We start from the raw sequence: 7825 nt of genomic DNA on the forward strand, positions 1-7825 counted from the left end.
TAGTGGGGAAAAAAGGTGTGCCTAGCAAATCTGGCAGGGATCAGAACATGGAGAACCTTGAAAGCCATATTAAGAAGGTTGACCTTAATCCTGGAAGTGATGGGGACATGGGCGGTCCTTGTGAAAGGAAGGACATGGACAGTATATTTGGGACACTGACACTGCAAAGTGGAAGATGATGTTAAAAGAGGAAAACATGAAGGAAACTAGACTAGTTAGGAGGCTATTCAAGGAATACAGGTGAGAGATGATGGGAGCCTGAGTGAGCTGGAGGGAGGAGGAAGAGGGACAATATAAGAAGCATGGATGCCTCATACCCACCTCCCTTCCAGACATCTCTTCTTAAAGTCTTAAGAACATTTTTATAGTTTTTAAATTCTTACGGCCCAACTGTTTCCTAGAAAACAAGTACCAATCTGGATTCCCACTAACAATATGCCCATCTCCCCCAGTTCTTGACAAAGTGGGTGCTTTATTTTTTAAATCTTCACTAAATGCGCAGGCAAATATAACTGTACCTCATTTTTCTTATATTGTGTTTTTGATTGAAAGCATGGTGAACACTTAAAAATATTTATTGACTTTTTGTCAATAAATAAAATGTCAATTCATACCATTTGCTGGATTTTTCTAAATATGTTTTTTCATACTGACCTGTAAGAAGTTATATAAATTAAAGTACTAACCCTTTTTAAAAATTTTTCATTTATTTATTTATTTTTGGCTACGTTGGGTCTTTGTTGCTGCGCATGGGCCTTCTCTAGTCGCAGCGAGCGGGGGCTACTCTTCGATGCTGTATGTGGGCTTCTCATTGCAGTGGACTCTCTTGTTGTGGAGCACGGGCTCTAAGCACGCGGGCTTCAGCAGTTGTGGCACGTGGGCTCAGCAGCTGTGGTTTGCAGACTCTAGAGTGCAGCCTCAGTAGTTGTGGCAAACGGACTTAGTTGCTTCTTGGCATGTGGGATCTTCCCAGACCAGGGCTCAAACCCATGTCCCCTGCATTGGCAGGCAGATTCTTAACCACTATGCCTCCAAGGAAATCCCAATACTAACCCTTTTGAAGTACATTTTTCCATATCTGTACCTTTTAATTTTGTTTAGGCCAATTTTTCATTTATAATAGTTTCACATTATTAAATAGTTAAATCTATTAATCCTTCTGTTATTGGTTTCTACCCTTAGATTTGTATATTTGAGTTCTCCCCCAAATCATGATTTATGAATCTTCACCTATATTTTCTTCAAGTGCTTTAATCATTTTATTTAAAGCTTTAATCGATACAGGAGTTAATTTGGTATATAGTATGAGGTACCTTGATTTTTTTTCAGATAATCAACTGGCTAAACACAATGGATACTTCCTGTTTTCCCCCATTGATCTGGAATGTCACTCTTACAAAATATATTAAAGTATTATGTCTTTAAAACAGACTGTAATTCCTGGTAGGGCAAATTCTCCCACTTTTCTTTTACAAAATATTCTTGACTATTCTTGTAAGTCAGGGTTAAACTAGCTTCCTACAGTGAATTGTTTCCCATCATTTTCTATGCTTTATGTTTTAACAGTTTAAATTCTAAAGAAAATATTGGTTCCCTAAAGATTTGAAAGATCTTGCCTATAAAATTATCTGGGTGCTGAAATTCTCTGACATTTGTCAACTTCTTTTGTAGTTTTTGGTCTATACTGTGCTATTCATCAAAATTGTTCTTCTCCTAGGAAAGCCGTTTAATCAAAATGTCCAAAATTATTAGATCATTATATCTATAATCTCTCTTTTCATTCGTAATATCATGCATTATTTAATTTTTCTATTTTTCTTGTCTTGCTTTGTCAAAATTAACTTTTACTGGTCTTTTCAAAGATCCACCTCTTGGGTTTATATGTCAATCTCACTTTAATTTTATTCTCTCCTCATGCTTTTCTCAGATTTTGCTCAATTTCTGGCTTCTTGAATTGATTGCTTGCTTTATTTGTTCATGGATAATAATAAAAACATATCAGGCTCTGAATTTTTCTTCTAAGTAAAGCTTTTGGGTATATCTTGGATATTCTCTATTTTTATTGACTTAAATGCTGATTATAATTTGTATTTTCTCTTTGATCTAAGAATTAGGACAATATTTTAATTTCTGGTATTTAAAAAATTATCCTTTTATTGTGAATTGTTCACTTTATTGCCTGGTGGTCAGAAAATGTAGTCTCTAATGTGTTACTTACAGTCTTATCATATTTTTGTACACATTCCATGAATATTTGAAAAGAATATGCATATTACCAAAATCCTCTCTTTTTTGGATAAGACTGTAGTTTTCATGAAATTCTCCTGCTGTTTTTTGTTTGTTTGTTTTTTATTTTTCTTTTTATGTATTTTGATGGAATGTTACTAGCCACTGTTACATCTTCAACATAGAATGTGCCCGTATAAAGTAATTCCCTCTTTCGTCCAGTTTTTTTTACATTAAATTCTATTCTTTTTTGTTTTCAGTATGACTACTGCTGAATTATTTTTTGTTGGCCTCTGCCTTGTTTATCTTTACCAGATAAAGATAATCCTTGTCATTTCATTTTAGGTGAGCCTCTAGTGAAATATGTGCACGCGCACACGCGCACACACACACTTTCATATTTTGATCCAAATTGAAAAATCTAACTTTAAATAAGGAGATTTAGGTGACACGTGGATTCTACTTTCCTTCTTATTTTGTTTGGTTTTCTTGTGTCTCCTTTCTTTTTCCTATCTTGTGCTGTGTATTGATCAAGGCCGTTTTTGTTTCGTTTTCATTTTCTACAAATTGTGCAAGAAATGACTATACTTTCTATTTATGATTTTCCACCTCCTGATTACTCTTCCCCCTACCCAACCAGAGGTCTATTTCCACTATTCTAATGTAGCTCTAATAAGTCACCAATAACCTCAAATACCTAAATACTGTGGACACATTTCAGTAGTAGTCTTACCTCCAGACCCCAGTGACATTCAACATAATTGATTACTCTGCCTCCCCGACTGCCCCTTATCCTAGGACCCTGCAGTTTTCTAAGTTTTGTTACTTCTTGAGCTAACTTTCTATCTCCCCTCCCCTCCGTTCTAGACTCTAACCCTCTCTCTCTATTCTACCACAGGTGATCCCATTTCTGTGGCTTCAGTTACCATCAGACATGACTGTGACTTCCAAATCTCCAGTCCACACCACTTTTCTGAGCTCTAAACTAGTATACACAATTGTTGTTCCCTCAACATGTCCACGTGATGTCTGACAGGCACATCAACCTCAACGTGTCCCCGGACGAGTCCATGACTTTCCTTCACACCAGCTTTCTCCTTTCCTCCACCTTATCAAACCTCACTAACCTGTTGCTCAGGCCATAATAACCTGAGGGTCATGACGGGACCTTTTCATCATTCACCCCTGACATCCTAACAGCTTCAAGTCCAATGATTCTGCCTCGGAGGTGTTTTTGGAACTATTCACTTCTTCCTACTTCCTACTTCCACTGGTCCAAATAACCATCATTTCTTGCCTGGACAAATGCTAGTCTCCCTGCTTCCACTCTTGCCTCTCTAAAATCCATTTTCCACCCAGCACCCAGAAAGAGCTTCTTGAAATATATATCTGATCATAACCTTCTTCTGCTTGCAAACTTCCATAACACTGCCCGGCCCTGCCCTTAGAATCAAAATCAAACATCACATTGTAACCTGCAATACCAGGCCCCGTGATGTGGCCCGTGCCAACCACCCCTACTTCCCATCCCCTCTCATCTTCTTTGTTTATACTCCAGCCACCCCACCTTCCTTGAGTTCCTCCAAAATCCTGATCACCGTCCTGCCGAACTCCTCGTACTGGCTCTCCTCACTCCCTCTACAACTGTAGGCCTGGCTCCTCCGTGTCACCCAGGTCCCAGCTCAAATGTTTAAGTCCCCTCAGGGAGACTCAATCTAAAGTAGCCTTTCCCCAACACTCAAGTCACCCAACTCTTTTTCCATCATAATTCTTATCACCATCCAAAATCACATGGATAATTTGTTTACTTGCTTATGTGTTTCCATCCACTAACACATAAACTCCTTGAATGCAGAGAGCTGGTACGTTTTTGTCACCTTCCTGTCCTCAGTGACAACAATGTGTGGCACTAACAGTTGCTCAATAAAATGAGTCAAATGCAAATAACCTGCTGCAGGCATAGACAGATGGAGGGTTGGATTCAGCAGATCCAGATTTAAATGTGGTCTATACAACTTACTAGATGTATCTTTTAGCAAGTTAGTAATTTCCTCATCTGAAATATGTGGATAACAATGGTATCTTCTGTAAGGAGCTGTACAGAGCTGCTGAAAAGATAAAATGAGAAAAAAGTCCTAAACACTTGGCACTGTGACTAGCATACAATAAAACCTTAACAAACACAAGCTAGCTAGTATATATCTAAACTAGATTATACTACAATGATAGGTTTTAGATTCTCTAGACTAAATTACACACACACAAACACACACTTTGGTGTTCATCTTCACTTGGTTTAATGGGTCTATTGTTTTGCCTTTGAGACTTCAACTTGTGTGTTCTTATCAATATCATATCTCAAGAGAACAATCTGGGTAATACCCTCTGACTAGTTCCTGGCACACACCAGAACAGTTATGAGCTTTATAAACCTCTTTAAGTGATTTACCTGAAATATAAATATTCCCCTCCAGTATAATACAGTGATTTCACGTGGCCTCCGTTCCATCTACTTCCTCAGAGGTCTGTGAATAGTAAATACACACAGGTCTACACAAATATCTCACGTGTTGAAAGGCCTAGGGTAAATCATCTTTGCACTCATCACAAGTTAAAGAAGTAACCCCCAGTATGACAAAAACATGCCCCTTTTACAACACATAATGGCTGGAACAATTCAATCTTTACCATTTATTATTTTTATTTGGACAACATATATACATATGTACAAAATACCTACTGTCAGAATCCTCTTTTATAATTTCATTTGATTTACAAAAACGGGACAGCAAAATAACTTAGGTCACTAATACTGTACAAAAATAAAACTGATTAAACAGTTGTAAAGATCAGTATTTTACAGTGTTACAGATCATTCATCTGTTGTGAAAGAACAGCTCAATCTATCCAGAGTGATGAGTACTGTGCTTAATCTATCTGTAAACTGACAACGAGTCAGTTTCTGTAATTATAACTATACCAAATATAATTCTCAAAAGAAGCATGATGTAGGGCTACACCTTAAAGCCACGGCATCGTTCCACAGTGGTGAAGGGCTTTCTTCTTCCCTAAACAAGGAGAGGAGTTATCTTAACTCTAAAACTATTAAATTTTCCAGAATATGACAGCTACTTACAGTATTAGATAAAACAATTTTTCTTTCTTTTGAAACACCTGCAATAGTCTTTCAAAAAATTCAGTTTGGTTAAAAAAGTAAACAAAAATTACTATCCTCCATTTGGATTTTTTTAAGTTAAATCCATGGTCTTTTTAATATAAAAAGTAATTGTTTCATAGTTTTAGTGTTCAACGAACTCTAGTAGTCCTATTTGAACCATATCTTGATAGAGTAAATCTAATTAGAATGCTGGTTCCTGTTTTGTGACATTTTAAAACAGGATTTACCACAAGGAATAAAAAGCCTTGAGTTTATACGTTATGTTACTATAACATATAAGAGAATATCAAATGTGTGTTCTTCAACGACTTGAAAAGGCAAGTAGCAACTTTTGGGGGGAAGTAAATTGTGCATTTTTTTTTTTAAAACAAGTTGCTGCATTTACAACCATCTAAGTGCTGGACAAAAGCCACATGTAGATTTACTCCTGAAACTACAAAGATTGTCTTTCACTGACTTTGCTTGGTTTTCCTTCATTTCGTTCTGTGAGGGAAAGATGAGTTTGTACAAGTTAGTGGGTTGCTAGGCAACGCCAAACTCCTCACTCGCTAAAAGGCAGCATGCAGAGGGTCACAAGCAGAACCATTCCATGAGTTCAGTAAGAAACAGGCAGCCTAACCTATTTCATATGGAAGAACAGATGTCCTTAAAACTTATTTTGGACACAGAAATTAAAATTTGGTTTAAAATAAGCGTTTCAAAAATCTGAAACAGAGGTAGAAAGTGTTCTTTATTTTTCCTGACATGTTTTCCCGTGAGAAAACACTTTCCTTTTTATCCCATGGACTGCTCCCAGTCCCTAATGTTAAAAGCAGTTCTCTTTACAGAACTACTAATACAACTATGCTGGTTAAACAAACAAAAGAAAAACACCGTGCTAGTGATGGCTACTGTATTGGAAGTTGGAGTCAGCTGTGACCCATGCCTGCTGCAGGAGCCCACACTGGTTCTGAACTGGAAACAAGCATGTGTCAGGTGAAATGATGAATTCACCCCAGGTTTACACAACACGTCTCATAGCACACGTATAAACTAGAGTGCACCATAACTCCCTGTTTTAAATATCAGATAAAATTGTCAGAAAACGTTGTTTCTGATGAAAAAGAAGAATATGTAAACATTTCCCCCACGATCACTGCTGACTCCCCTATTTGAGGTTTCTTCTCAACGATGAAAACTCGGTTCATTTTTCTGACCACGTAAAGGCCAAAATTAAGTTTTCAGGTAAATGGCATATTATGCATATAGTGGTTGAGGCCATTTTAGACCCCTGGATACGAGATCTTATAGTGGTGAGGCTACTGATGTAAAAGATACAGTGTTGTGTTTTCATTCCTATATGTTCTACGTGCCTTCCTTCTCCAAAAGGGATGATTTTGCAGTCTCCTCTGAAATCTTCGTGGTATCTTCCCTTAGCGCTCACTACTTATAGGGGTATGTTATTTTTCTTTTCACATTTCAGCTCCCTTTTCCTTTTACATAACTCTTGCACCTGTTAGTGGCGGTTCTGTAGGAACATGGGACGGTAACCGACAAACCTTTTCCCCAAAGAATAAACGTTTCCAGAGCTAGTTACTGTTATGCACCCATTCAAATAAAACCCAACAGAGTCAAAGCCCTCGCCCTCTGTGGCATTACGGTACAATAAGAAGAGGTTAATGAAAAGGACCGGAAATTTTGGAAAAGTTAATGGAGTTAAAATTGTTTGTTCTTTTTTAAATTAAAAAATATGTACACTACCCTCCTTCTCCTTCAGCATCTGTTGTATATATTCTGCCCTCACATCTCTGCCATGATTTCATAGGGAAACGTGTATACTGTAAAAATAAGCAGATTATAACGTGGTTCCAAACAGAATGTCTGCTTCTATCCTTAAAGCATGTATTTAACTTATTCATCCTCTGCGTTAGAAAATAAAAGTGCAGCTTATGTTCAAAAAGTACAATTCATACAAAGCAAGGTTTGAAAGTTCTGTACTTACAGTAACCTTTCAAAGGTGTGTCTTGATTAGTATAAATTCATACTGCTTACCCATTGGCTATAAGTAACTTTTTTGTTTTCAAGTCTTTAGATGACAGATCATGCTGGAGTAGATGTGCTCTTGCTTGCATAAAGACAGCTGTGCTATGGCGTTTCGTATCTCAAAAGGTAACGTGATTCAAGAGAGTGGTTTTGCTAAAGAAACTGAAGCACACTCGTCATTACATTAAAAGGTAAGAAAACAATTCTGAGAGACAGCAAGCAGAAAGGGCCCAGAATCACTGCGTGATGCTACAAGTCAACTCACCCAGTCAGACATATGTACACCAGTGTTGAATCTTTAAAATTCTACCCCAGTCTTGGCTTTAACCCCCTCCCCACACCTGCCACCCCTCCACCCCCCCCCCCAAAAAAAATAAAGGGAGGGAAAAAAAAAAAAAA

Source organism: Lipotes vexillifer, unplaced genomic scaffold (assembly GCF_000442215.2).
Source record: "Lipotes vexillifer unplaced genomic scaffold, Lipotes_vexillifer_v1.1 scaffold1335, whole genome shotgun sequence".
Classification (NCBI taxonomy): domain Eukaryota; kingdom Metazoa; phylum Chordata; class Mammalia; order Artiodactyla; family Lipotidae; genus Lipotes; species Lipotes vexillifer.